The sequence below is a fragment of the Mytilus californianus genome, unplaced genomic scaffold (genome assembly GCF_021869535.1).
Source record: "Mytilus californianus isolate M0D057914Y unplaced genomic scaffold, xbMytCali1.0.p SCAF_1, whole genome shotgun sequence".
NCBI lineage: Eukaryota > Metazoa > Mollusca > Bivalvia > Mytilida > Mytilidae > Mytilus > Mytilus californianus.
Window position 1 is genome coordinate 1,669,881 of NW_026262581.1, and position 12,237 is coordinate 1,682,117.

Genomic DNA, 12,237 nt, shown 5'->3' on the forward strand with positions numbered 1-12,237 from the left:
CACGTCGATCCGGCCCAAAGTCGATCCGGCCCCATAATAAAATATGAATAAACTATAGACTTTGGAGGATTTTTAACAGTATAAATTGATTTTGCAAAAAGTATCGATGATGGATGACAACAGGTAAGTGAAGTATTGGTGTACCAGTCAAAGAATTATTTTAAATCGATGCGAAACTGAGTGTGATTGTGTCTGTTTGTAGAGCAGCTTCAACATATTAATATGAAGTCATTTTCCATGATAACTTTGAATGTCATGGCGATTTTTATTTTATTTAATTCACACACAGAATAGCTAAATAAATATTTACAGTCTAATGGAACCTATAAAATTTAACTCATCATATAATGACTTGTTTAATCAAATCATTAATCTATAATTGGTTTGTTTATTCAACAATTGTCTGATGATTGTGAACTAAGGTAATGCCACTCGTAATCACTTAATTCAATCAAATCCTGGTTGATTAAAGTTACGTAATCAGCAAGGTCTTTATAGTTTGATCTTTTTTTTTTTGTGTTATGTGTTATAATAATTAATTGTATTTTTTTTCAGGTAACATCAGAGGCTTCTATAACACATGTTGTTTTTTTGTAATATCGAATATAGTTAATATATTTTTTTAAAGTTGACAATATTTTGAATAGTTCTGTGTAGATAAAAAAACCAAGTTATATGAGTATCCATTATTCTTTATTGCAAGATAATAACAAAATAATTACACTGAATGCACATTTTCACTCTCTGAGCGTTTTGTATCACATAAGTTCTAAACATTTTTAATTCTTTACAATCTATAAATAGATGTTCAAACGTTTCAAGCTGTCTATTACAGTATTTGCATTGTGGATCTATGCCTCTTATTCCTCTATTTGTTTTTCTCCCGTTAATACAGCTCTGTGTATTATTTTTTAAAGAAATTCTCTGTGAATATCATTTTTAATGTCAGCTACTTTTGTCCAAATATTTGTAAATATTTCTTTATTTCTTTTCTTCAAATGCTTAGGGATGTATAGTAGACATTGTTTGCAAACGCATTCTGTCTCCTCTTTTATAGAAAGGATTCGGCAAATCAAACAACATTTCTCGATTTGAGAAGTTTTAAGAACTTAAAACAAAAACAAAGTTGGTATGTATCAGCTTGGGGATCGGCTTGTACCGTTGTGTATGTAACTATTTGTTATTACACAGGATGAAAGACTTGTTAAGATCACAGTCAATTGAAAGAAAATGCTAATTACTGCTGATTAATGTTGATGTCTGTTGATTGTACTAAATTCTGTTATATACGTTTTTAATATAACTATACCCAATAATCTTGAAAACTTGTAATGAAAAACATAATCAACCTACTTGTTTTATACTCATCTAAAGAAAATATTTGTCAAAGGCCATTTTTTTTACCGTACACCTTTTACATTATAATAAAATTCATAAACATTTATGATTTACAATTAATATATATCTTTATTTTTATTCCTTATAAGTATATTTTTTTATTGGGGCCGGATCGACTTTAAATATGGGCCGGATCGACGTTGGGCCGGATCGACGTGGGACGGATCGACTTGGGCCGGATCGACGTGGGGCCGGATCGACATGAAACCTTCAGTAATGTTAACATTTGCCGACATGTTGAAACTGGTGGAATCAGTGCTTTCATTTTCTGAGTCCAGATATTATGTGATCGTAACTTCGTTCTTATTGGCGAAAACAATTCAGCATCAAAACTATAAGGTTTAAGTTTAATAAATCTAGCTTACATTGAAGTGCATAATTAATATGTAACGATAACGCAATGTAACCGTAGACTCAAATATTATTGTTACATAATTAATCGGATCCTTACCCAACCTTGTATTCCAGCAATTAGTCTCCAATGTAACAATAATTTTATTATTATTGTTACATTTCCATGTAACCGTAGCCAGTGCCTACAAAAAACAAAAGGCATTGTTCGGATGTTGTCTAATTGCGAGTAAGATGATTAAAATTGACATGTATCCCTAAATGATAGTCTTTTGTTATCAATTTTACCTTGACAAACTACACATGTACATGGCAGAATCGATGGGTCACTGTGAAAACTGTCCAAATATGAGAAAATAAAGGGTGGCAAGTAGAAACTTACATAAATGAAGAGATAAATAAAAAATGAACAAATTGAGGCCCGATTTATATGGATCCAAGGCCGTCAGTCGACATCGGAAGCAACGAAGCGGTGCATCCATTTGGACGGGCAAATATCCACTTATTGATATGGGACGAGCTCTGACATCCCACGGCCCTAGCTTGTCTGGCAAAACAGCCGTTGGACGTGAGGGCAACTTCGGACTAAACACAATCATTCAAACTTGCGAGTCTTTACCGAAATGAGGGAAAAGGTAAAAACGCCGTTGATTGAGAAATTTACCCCTTTCCGTTCGAAATGGTTAGGGTACAAAATGACTATAATTCGGTCAATTAATCAAGTTATATTTAAGGAGCTACCATTTGATTTTTACGAGGGGCTAGGATGACATTTGAAGAAAAAAATGCAGAACAGGAGTTTTGAGTGAAAAACAAAGGCAGGATGAACAACTTGTCCCAAAAAAAAAGGCAGGATGACAATTTATGATCATTTATGTAAAAAATCAGGACAAACTAATAAAAAAGGCAGGACCGAATAGAGTAAAAAATAAAAAGGCAGGACAGAGATTACAACTAAAAAAAAGGCAATTACGAATTATAGTCATTTCGTACCCTAACCATTTCGTACCCTGACCATATCCTACCTTGACTATTTCGTACCTCATGGAATATCTACATGTATACCATTACATACCTCATGGAATATCTACATGTATACCATTACGTACCTCATGGAATATTTACATGTATACCATTTCGTACCTCATGGAAGTTTATATGTATGCCATCATGTCGTATCTCATGTAAGATTTTTATGTATGCCATTTCGTATCATGTCATGGGAGATTTATATGTTTTTGATATCTTGGAAAAAACTGTCTCATTGATGTGCGCCATTTCGTACCTTATGGAAGATTCATATGTATACCATTTCGTACCTCATGGGAGATTTGCATGTATGCCATTTCGTACCTCATGGAAGATTTGTATGTATGTATACCATTCCGTACCTCATGGAAGATTTGTATGTATGTATACCATTTCGTACCTCATGGAAAATTTGTATATATGTAAACTATTTCGTACCTCATGGAAGGTTTGTATGTATACCATTTCGTACCTCATGGAAAATTTGTATGTATACCATTTCGTACCTCATAGAAGATTTATATGTATACCATTTCGTACCTCATAGAAGATTTATATGTATGCCATTTCGTACCTCATGGAAGGTTTGTATGTATGCCACTTCGTACCTCGTGGAAGATTTATATGTGTTTCATTTCTAGGTTGAAACAGCCCCATTGACCTTTTACTGTAAGGCGGTAGAGGTCACGAGAAATGTCTAAAATTCAAAATTAAAGCACCTATGAGATATTATATAGGAATAAAGTCAATAAACGAAATGTTTTGAAATATGTAAAACTTTATATATAAGATATTTATTTCAAATATTAGTTAGCGCTTTAGTAACAGTTAACATTTCTGGCGATAACATTGATCTTGTTACTTTGGTATAAACTTGTAACTAAAGACACGTTTATTGAATACACGTGCCATTTGAAATTGTAACATGTGCCTCAATATTGAAATATATTCAATTGATTATCGTAACATGTAGTTGAACCTAAATGTATATATCATATGCATGGATATTTTTTTTAAATAATACTTTTAGAAAATATGTAATACACACACAAAAAAAGATATCTACCAAACGTTTTTAACATTTAGAAGGTTAGATCGATCAAGGAATTGTATCATGGTTGTCGAGCCTTTAGAATAAAATCAAAACACTGTATTTTTTATTTTGTAATCCGGATGAGACTATCGCAAATTTGACGAACGAGGTCTAGTTTAATATGTCTTTTTATTTAAAGTTTATTGCAAAAATAGGTCGAAAAGGCATTACAATTACACCTAAGGGATTTCCTTTTACACGGAAGAGTAGTTTCTACTTGTCTTTGTTTTTATCCTCCTTTATATCTTCTCAGGGAAGATGACTCTGTGGATTTAGATGACCGATAAATATAACGGGAAATGGACATCCGTTGTGATTCTTTGTATTAGTTATCATACTTCCGACCGAGACGGACATGAATTACCGCTCCGCGGGAGTCCCGATTGATCATGTTGATCTCGGAGCCGCGTTTCCATTCCTTTTAAATATACAATTCCTTGGTTAGATATAAGGATTCAAACTAAATGAACTTGTAATTTAGATTAGACCGTTGGTTTTCCTGTTTGAATTGTTTTACACTAGTCATTTTTGGGGTCCTTTATGACTTTTTATCAGTGACATTGTTTTTTTGTTTTGTTTTTTGTGGGGTAGGCTTATGTCGCCCCCTAAACAAACAAAAAATGTATAACAAAGTATTAAGGCCTGGGCTTATCTCGCCCTTTATTTATATAAATTCAAATACAAATTGTTCTGTCTTGCTATCTTTTCTATATCTTTCACTCGTTGTTTGGAGAAGAGAATGTTCTTCTAATTATCTCTGATATCTAACCAATGCCCGGGTCGTGGCTTCTCTTAGCATCTTTATAGAAGGCTTCCTTGTCTTGTTTCATTATCTGCCCTTGTGTTTGAAGGTCGTCACAATTGGCTAATAGTATCGTTGTTTCTCCTTCCACTTCAAATAAGTAAGTCTCTTGTGGAAGGTCTAGTGTGACTTTTTGTATTTTTTACCCCCCCCCCCCCCCCCCCCCCCCCCCGTTTTTGCGTTTGCGGTGTTCCTTTCCTTCTCTGCTGGTTGTCGATTGACCCTCGGCACCTGCAGAGCAAGCGGGACCTTTTGCATGACGATGATGAGGCTGTTGGTGGTAGAGGCGCTTCATCTTTCTTAGAATCTAACTCAGCCGGCGAGGCTGTTGGTGGTAGAGGCGCTTCATCTTTCTTAGAATCTAACTCAGCCGGTGAGTCCGTTGCCGACACTGTGTCTGTGGATTGAGCGGTAATGCCTATCTCATCAGTTTCTGTAATGTCGTTGTCAATGTTCAGAGCGGGGGTTCCAATCTCTGTTGTTGACTCTGACTTCTTGGCCAAGAATGCCCTTAATCTGCGGTTGTCCCTTTCAGAAAGGGACTTTGATGACCTCTTTTTAGGTGGTAAAGTTGACCCCTCTCTTTCCTCTAACCTCGCAGGTGTCCATTTTACTGTCAGCTTATAGTTTCCGTTCCGAGCAGATAAAACCCAGTCGGCGGTTTGATGTTATTGTATATGTAAAATGGTATTAAGTATATCGGCGGATAATATGGGCTGTTGTTGGTGTGATTCACGACCATCGTCAGACATTATGAGAGTGAGCACAGCTCCATGACATGTTTAACTAATTGTCTTTTTATACATTGTGACTTGGATGGAGAGTTGTCTCATTGGCACTCATACCACATCTTCTTATTTATATTGTAATTTCTCAAATTAGCCATATATATATAGCAAGTTCTTTGATTGGTCACAAAAGGTGCAAATTCTTATGCATACATTTTTATTCATGGCTTCCTTCTTGGTGAATATCAGCTTATGTCCCTTTTCACTGCATTTCCTGACAAAAACAACAGTTACTGTTAATAACTGTAAAAACAGTTGCAGCTTATCATTTCTTTGTTAATTAATTAACGTCTTATTTTTAGAGTTGAAAAATTAATTAAGGATAAATACTCAAAACAAACAACGTGTAATTAAAACTATAAAGTTTCCAAGTGTTGTTTAATCAAACCATAGATATAATAGCCATATCTATGATCAAACCAATCATCGGTCTTTATACAAGTTCTACGGCAGGATGCAAACCAATCATCGGTCTTTATACAAGTTCTACGGCAGGATGCAAACCAATCATCGGTCTTTATACAAGTTCTACGGCAGGATGCAAACCAATCATCGGTCTTTATACAAGTTCTACGGCAGGATGCATTTTATTTATGTTATATTTACAAAAAATTAAAATCATCTCAAAATGTTTTATATCTTAAAAAAATGTGAACTTTTACAAATAGATGGATTGAAAGCCTGTTTTAAGCTGTATAGACACTTGAAATCCTCAAGCCCGAGCAGACTGAACATATCCCTACATTTATTTGATAATTGTTTAAAACCTATTATTCTATACGGTTGTGAGAATTAGGGGTGTTATTAATATTACTCAAAAGAGAAAATCATTAACTCTTTTCAGGGGCGGATCCAGCCATTTTTAAAAGGGTCCCAACCCAGGATAAAGGTTCCAACCCCCGGACCCCCCCCCCCCCCCCCCCCCCTTCCCCCCTCTGGATCCGCCACTGCTTTTTGATATATTCAAGGACTGTGAGACCAATTATGTACAAATATAGGAGTTATAACAGTACTTGGAAGACATCCTCTTTATATAGACATGTTAAAACAAATTTTCATGTATTGGCACAGACTAGAAAATTCACCATCAAACTTCCTCAACAATTCATACAAGGAATATATTCATTTGCACAGCATAAACAAAGGCCAGAACTCTTGGTTCACAAACCTACTTTTTTAAGGTGAAAAATTAAGCATTGGTGTGACCATTTGTAAAAACTGGAGTAAACACAAATTTAAGAAATTACTTAAAATCTGTCCCAAAAAAGCTTCCTAGAGACCTGGAAGGAAGAAAGGTCTTCTCATTTACATGATAAAGGCAAATTAAGTACACATTTTAAATTCAAATAGAGAAAACTATTTATCCTTTACACACACTGATGATGGGAAAATTCTCACAAAATTGAGATTGAGTAATAAATTAAGAATTGAAACTGGTCGCCATGAACGCAGGTTCAACGTTCTCTTCAGGTAAATTGGAATATATTCCAAGATGTGAAAGACTTTGTAGTTATTGCAATTTGAATGTAATAATTGAGGATGAGATCCATGTTGTATTGGAATGTCCTTTATATGCAGCATCAAGAAAAGTTTTACTATATAGTCTATTTATAATTTTATTAAATATCCAAATTTGAGAATTTATTCATTTGGATTATATCAAATGACAACAAAAGCTTTATAATATCTTTATGCAAACAACTGAATATAAGTTTTGAAACTAGAAAACTAAAAATTGAAAAATAAATTTACCAAATCTGCAGGTTTTTAGTGAGATTATATAGATTGGAGTTATCTCTCTTTCAGCCAATTGTTTTTCTCTGTAAATGTTATACAAATCATAAAATAATGTTTAATGAATGTTTTTGTGATCTTTTGTCTCAAATGAATGTATACATGTTTGTCTTTTTAAGGTTCCACTTAAAAGTCAAAATATAGGACACTTCATAAACATCTAAACTTTGCCTGTATTTTTCAACCTATAATGAGTAAAGTCATAAACTATGAGAACATATGTTCATTTAAAGATACTTAACATATACACACTGTGTAAATTGTAAATAAACTTGAAATTGTTATGTTGTGGCCAAACCGGTTCTTGGGGTAAACACTAAATTTTCAAAAAAATCTGGAGGCCTGTGAGACGACTTAATTTGTTTAAAATTGGTATGAACGAATACTGTTATATCTAATGCAGGGCAAGCTCATGGTGATTTTTCAGAAAATGTATTGATTTTCGAGTTTCAGTTAATTTCATGTATCTAGGTGAACAAATATCGAAGGTACAATACAGAAATTGGACAAATATGCCATTAAAACATATGTATGTAACAAATCAACATGAGCTTGCCCTGCATTACATGTAACAGTGTTCGTCTATACCAATTTTAAGCAAATTAAGTCGTCTCGCAGGCCTCCAGATTTTTTTGAAAATTTAGTGTTCACCTCAAGAACCGGTTTGGCCACAGCATAACAATTTCAAGTTTATTTACAATTTACACAGTGTGTATATGTTGAGTATGTTTAAATGAACATATGTTCTCATAGTTTAGGACTTTACTCATTATAGGTTGAAAAATACAGGCAAAGTTTAGATGTTTATGAAGTGTCCTATATTTTGACTTTAGTGGAACCTTAATTGATATGCCTTTAATGGCCCTTTAATTAGGAATAAAATTATTTGATTTGATTTGATTTGATACGAAATAGTAAACATGTATGTTGTCCATGCCATAGGGTTTTTATCGTGGGTACGAAATGGTAAATGTTGGGTACGAAATGGCAGAGGTACGAAATAGTCAAGGTACGAAATGACTTGCTTACCACTTGACCTAGTTCACAAAACCGGAAATTAAACAGCTTACCAGAAACTGTTTTTCTACTCCATTCTCTCGTTTTTAGCCGGTGTCAGAGCTAGAGGAAATAATTTAAGGTAATGTCATGCATTTATTTGTAATTTTATACCAAATTTAAGTGTGTATTACAATGGAAAACGTTATATTTTAGTTCTTTTAATACAGAAATCGAAATGTCATGTCCTCTTTATCTGATAATTACGCAAGGGAACCGCACCCGCACTGGCTTGACTTGGCCTAGCTGCGAATACGTAGCTCTTTGATTTTTATGGGGGGCTAGGATGAAAAATTTTGTCCTGCATTTTTTTTTTAGTTGTAAACTCTGTCCTGCCTGTTTATTTTTCACTCTATTCGGTCCTGCCTTTTTTTATACGACCGCAAAATTTTTTTTGTGGTCGTATATTAGTATGACGTTGGCGTCGGCGTCGTCGTCGTCGTCATTGTCAAGAATCAGTCCGGTCGATATTGCGCATGCGTGAATTCAGATACCCTACATGGATAAAATTGTTACATAGAAGTATATGGAAAATAATCTTTACAAGACGATATTCAATTTTCTTCTCAGTGGTTTTCTTAGCTGCTTCGACCCCCAGAATCCTTAATTTGTCTTCTCTTTAATGATATAAATTATTTTAAAATAAAGTTTGAACTTCTTGCTACAAATTTTGATTTTTTACAGTTATGTCAAATGGCTTACTTTTGCCGTTATTCTTACAGGAAAATGTCATTATTCGGAAGAGTGGTCAGCTTTGAAAAAATAAATAAAATACTTTTACTGATGATATACCTTAGCTGCTGCGACCAAGAAAAAGATGAAAAATTAAAGTTTAATGTGGTGTAGTTTATTTTCAAATTGGTTATTTTCTTCTTGCTCCAAATTTGATTTAAAAGTAGGCGATTTTTGGTTTTTTTTTCTATCAATTTCTATTTGACAACAGGATACATCGTGTGTGTAAACAGATAATAAATTGTTATGCAATCGTGTTTATACAGTCATGCTGCGACATACTATATTCCCAGAGTCATGTAATATAGTGTAAACGACATTTTGTATAAACTTGATTTAGGGTTGAAGGAATAGGAAAACACTATATAATTATAAATAACGTTTTTTTATGATTAAAGACAAGGATTTGTATATCTCACTATACAAATCCTAGTGAAGATAATTAGATTTTAAGTTATTTTTTGTTTCTGTTTTCACGTGGTTATTACCGAATTTAATAAATATATCATTAGAATGCAATCAAAATCTAAAACGCATTAAATAAATGCTTATTCATCTGGATGTTTTATCAATACACAATCATATTTATTTTTTCAATGGCATTAAATGGTTTCTATTCACATTTATTTTTTTCAAAAAAGAAGACGTTGTATGATTGTCAATGAGACAACTGGCTTTTTTTCTTGACAATCCCTAGATAATCTTTTTTGAGTCAATTTTAACACGATTCGAATACACAATCATATAGGAGAACAATTCAATCTCTTCGCACTTTTAAGAGTGCATAAAAACAACATTTAGAATACTCCTCGGATTTGACCACTTGATAAGGCAAAATGAAATTTAATAAAATATTTTACATCAAACCGAGTTTCTGTTATTTAATTTCTTGAAACTATATACACGAATAATAATATGTGCGCACAATAAATTGGAAAGTTTTCACCTTTCAAGACCCGTTTAATAGTTTTGAAATACATTCATTACTAAAATTATTCATTCGCCGTCAAAAAGAAACTTGTTGATGAAAAAAATAATTAAAACGAAAAGTGTATACAATGAAAAACTAACAAAAATCTACTCTTTATTAAATTCCCTTTGTCAATATTTTATGACCAGCTTTTCATCTCAATTAAAATTTATTGAATCGAAACAATATTAAATCAAAAATCAATAATTTCTTCACAAAATGATAAAGATTGTTAGCTTTGATCAGGTACTTGTATATGACAATTAACATGTCAGCTTCGGGGTATATACCTGTGGATATATGGTGGAAACGATGCTGGAAGCTTGTATTATTTTGTCAAAAACAGGAAAGGGTCAATAAATATGACATTTCCGAGATTTCGTTTTTAGACATACAAGTTAATTGTCATAACGAAGATAGAATCTGCTTCTGAAATGGCGCATTCTCACCATCTCCGAGCTCGAAAGAGCATCAACTGGAAAGAACTATGTTATGGTGAAAGTATTGCTATAAGCTTAAGAAAAGAGTCTATTGCACAAAAAAGAGAAGTCCTCCCTGAAGAATACCACATAGAAAGACTTAAAGCAAGAAAGTTTGAAAAACATGTAAGTACTACGTGTTAAATAGTTATGTTAAGGCATCGGCTTCGTATATTTCTAATTTTGAAGCAAAATAAACCGAAAATATTGTTAAAACTGTTGTCGTAACTGTTTTAAGTATGAAGGAAGGGCTTATTTCTCCGGTAATTTTACAGAATGCCAGAGGACAAAAAGTCACAGTACAGAAAGTCACAACATTGATAGGACAAAATGTCACAGGACAAAAAGTCACAAACGATTTGTTTATCTACGTTTGAACATAAAAAAAGAAATCTCTTGAAATAATTTCTTCTTATTACACATATTAATTTTGCAGTTTAGGGAATTATCATAAGCCTTGATAAATGAAGATTTTTCAAATTTCGATCCTATTTGGAAATCATTGATTTTTTTTAATATATTTTGTTTATAAAGTTGCTTTATATATAATAATTCATGAAAACCTCAAAAATGTTTTCTGATTCAAAGAAAAATAATTTCAACACTGATTTGTGACCTTTGTCCTGTGACCTTTTTTGTCCGTAATTTTTTATCCTGTAACTTTCCCAGTCTACTTTTTTTGAATAAATGTGTTCTTATTCAAAGAAAAATAATTTCAAAACTGATTTGTGACTTTTTGTCCGTTACTTTTTGTCCTGTGACTTTCTGTTCTACATTCAATTTCACAAGGGACCATTTTAAAATATCATTTAATCTGTATGTAACTTTATAGAACAATGTACTACCACGACCATGGAATTTATATATAATATATATGACTTTGAAAGTAGTCGTACAGTAAAATTACTCTAGCTTCGAGCATTCGTTGTCTCAGTGACCCTGGCCCATTACGATCCATAGTGCAGTAACTTGTAACACTACCTTCGGGCATTATTTGACTCAGCGATCCCGGTCCATAAAAATCTGTATAGATAAAAGACCCGTTTCTATATAGAATCTAAAGTTGTAACACAGTACATGATATATTGTAGAGTTGTAACACAGTACATGATATATTGTAGAGTTGTAACACAGTACATAATATATTGTAGAGTTGTAACACAGTACATGATATATATGTATATATATGGCTGGTATCAACTTAATTTTCTGTATTTATTCTTTCAGGAATTCTTGTACCTTGTAAAGTGGCGAGGCTTTCCCGAAAGTGATAGTACATGGGAGCCGACTGGCCACATAGACGAGGAAAGTTTACAAAACTATGAAAGTCCTATAATATCTGCAGATCGTCTGTCATATGCCGCCAAACAATTCGAAGATACCGTACAGCAGCGATTGAGATGTAAGGAAAATAAATCGGCGATACGCTTTGATTTAGACGTATACAGATATTGTTTCCTGACAGATGAGAAGCTTTTGGTCAAAGGCGTTGGAGACTTGAAAAGGCTACCAATGTCAGAAAACTGGTATTATAGGATCAACGACAAGGGGAGAGGACTTAAGTTGAGTTTTCCATTGACTTTGATTCCAAAATTGCAACATAAAAAAGTATACATCAAATCAAATGGCATACTACAAGAGAAGATCGTACCATTTGAGACAGTTCGCATGCTTTCCGCAACTGAAGTGTGCAATTTAGATAAACTTTAACTAAATGTAAATTCCACTTTCGACAAAAGTTAAGT

At 33.3% G+C, this 12,237-nt stretch overlaps 1 protein-coding gene across 5 annotated transcripts in view; it reads left to right on the forward strand.

The window, feature by feature from the left end:
• Nucleotides 1–8,284: 8,284 nt before the first annotated feature.
• LOC127730107 (gelsolin-like protein 2) overlaps nucleotides 8,285–12,237 on the forward strand; it is a 68,375-nt gene continuing 64,422 nt past the window's right edge. For 4 of the 5 annotated variants that reach the window (XM_052238364.1, XM_052238452.1, XM_052238531.1 and 1 more), the window contains exon 1: nucleotides 8,285–8,393. The gene's annotated coding sequence lies outside the window, so the exon portion shown is untranslated. The remainder of the gene's footprint in view (nucleotides 8,394–12,237) is intronic. The other variant, XM_052238269.1, reaches the window with a different exon arrangement.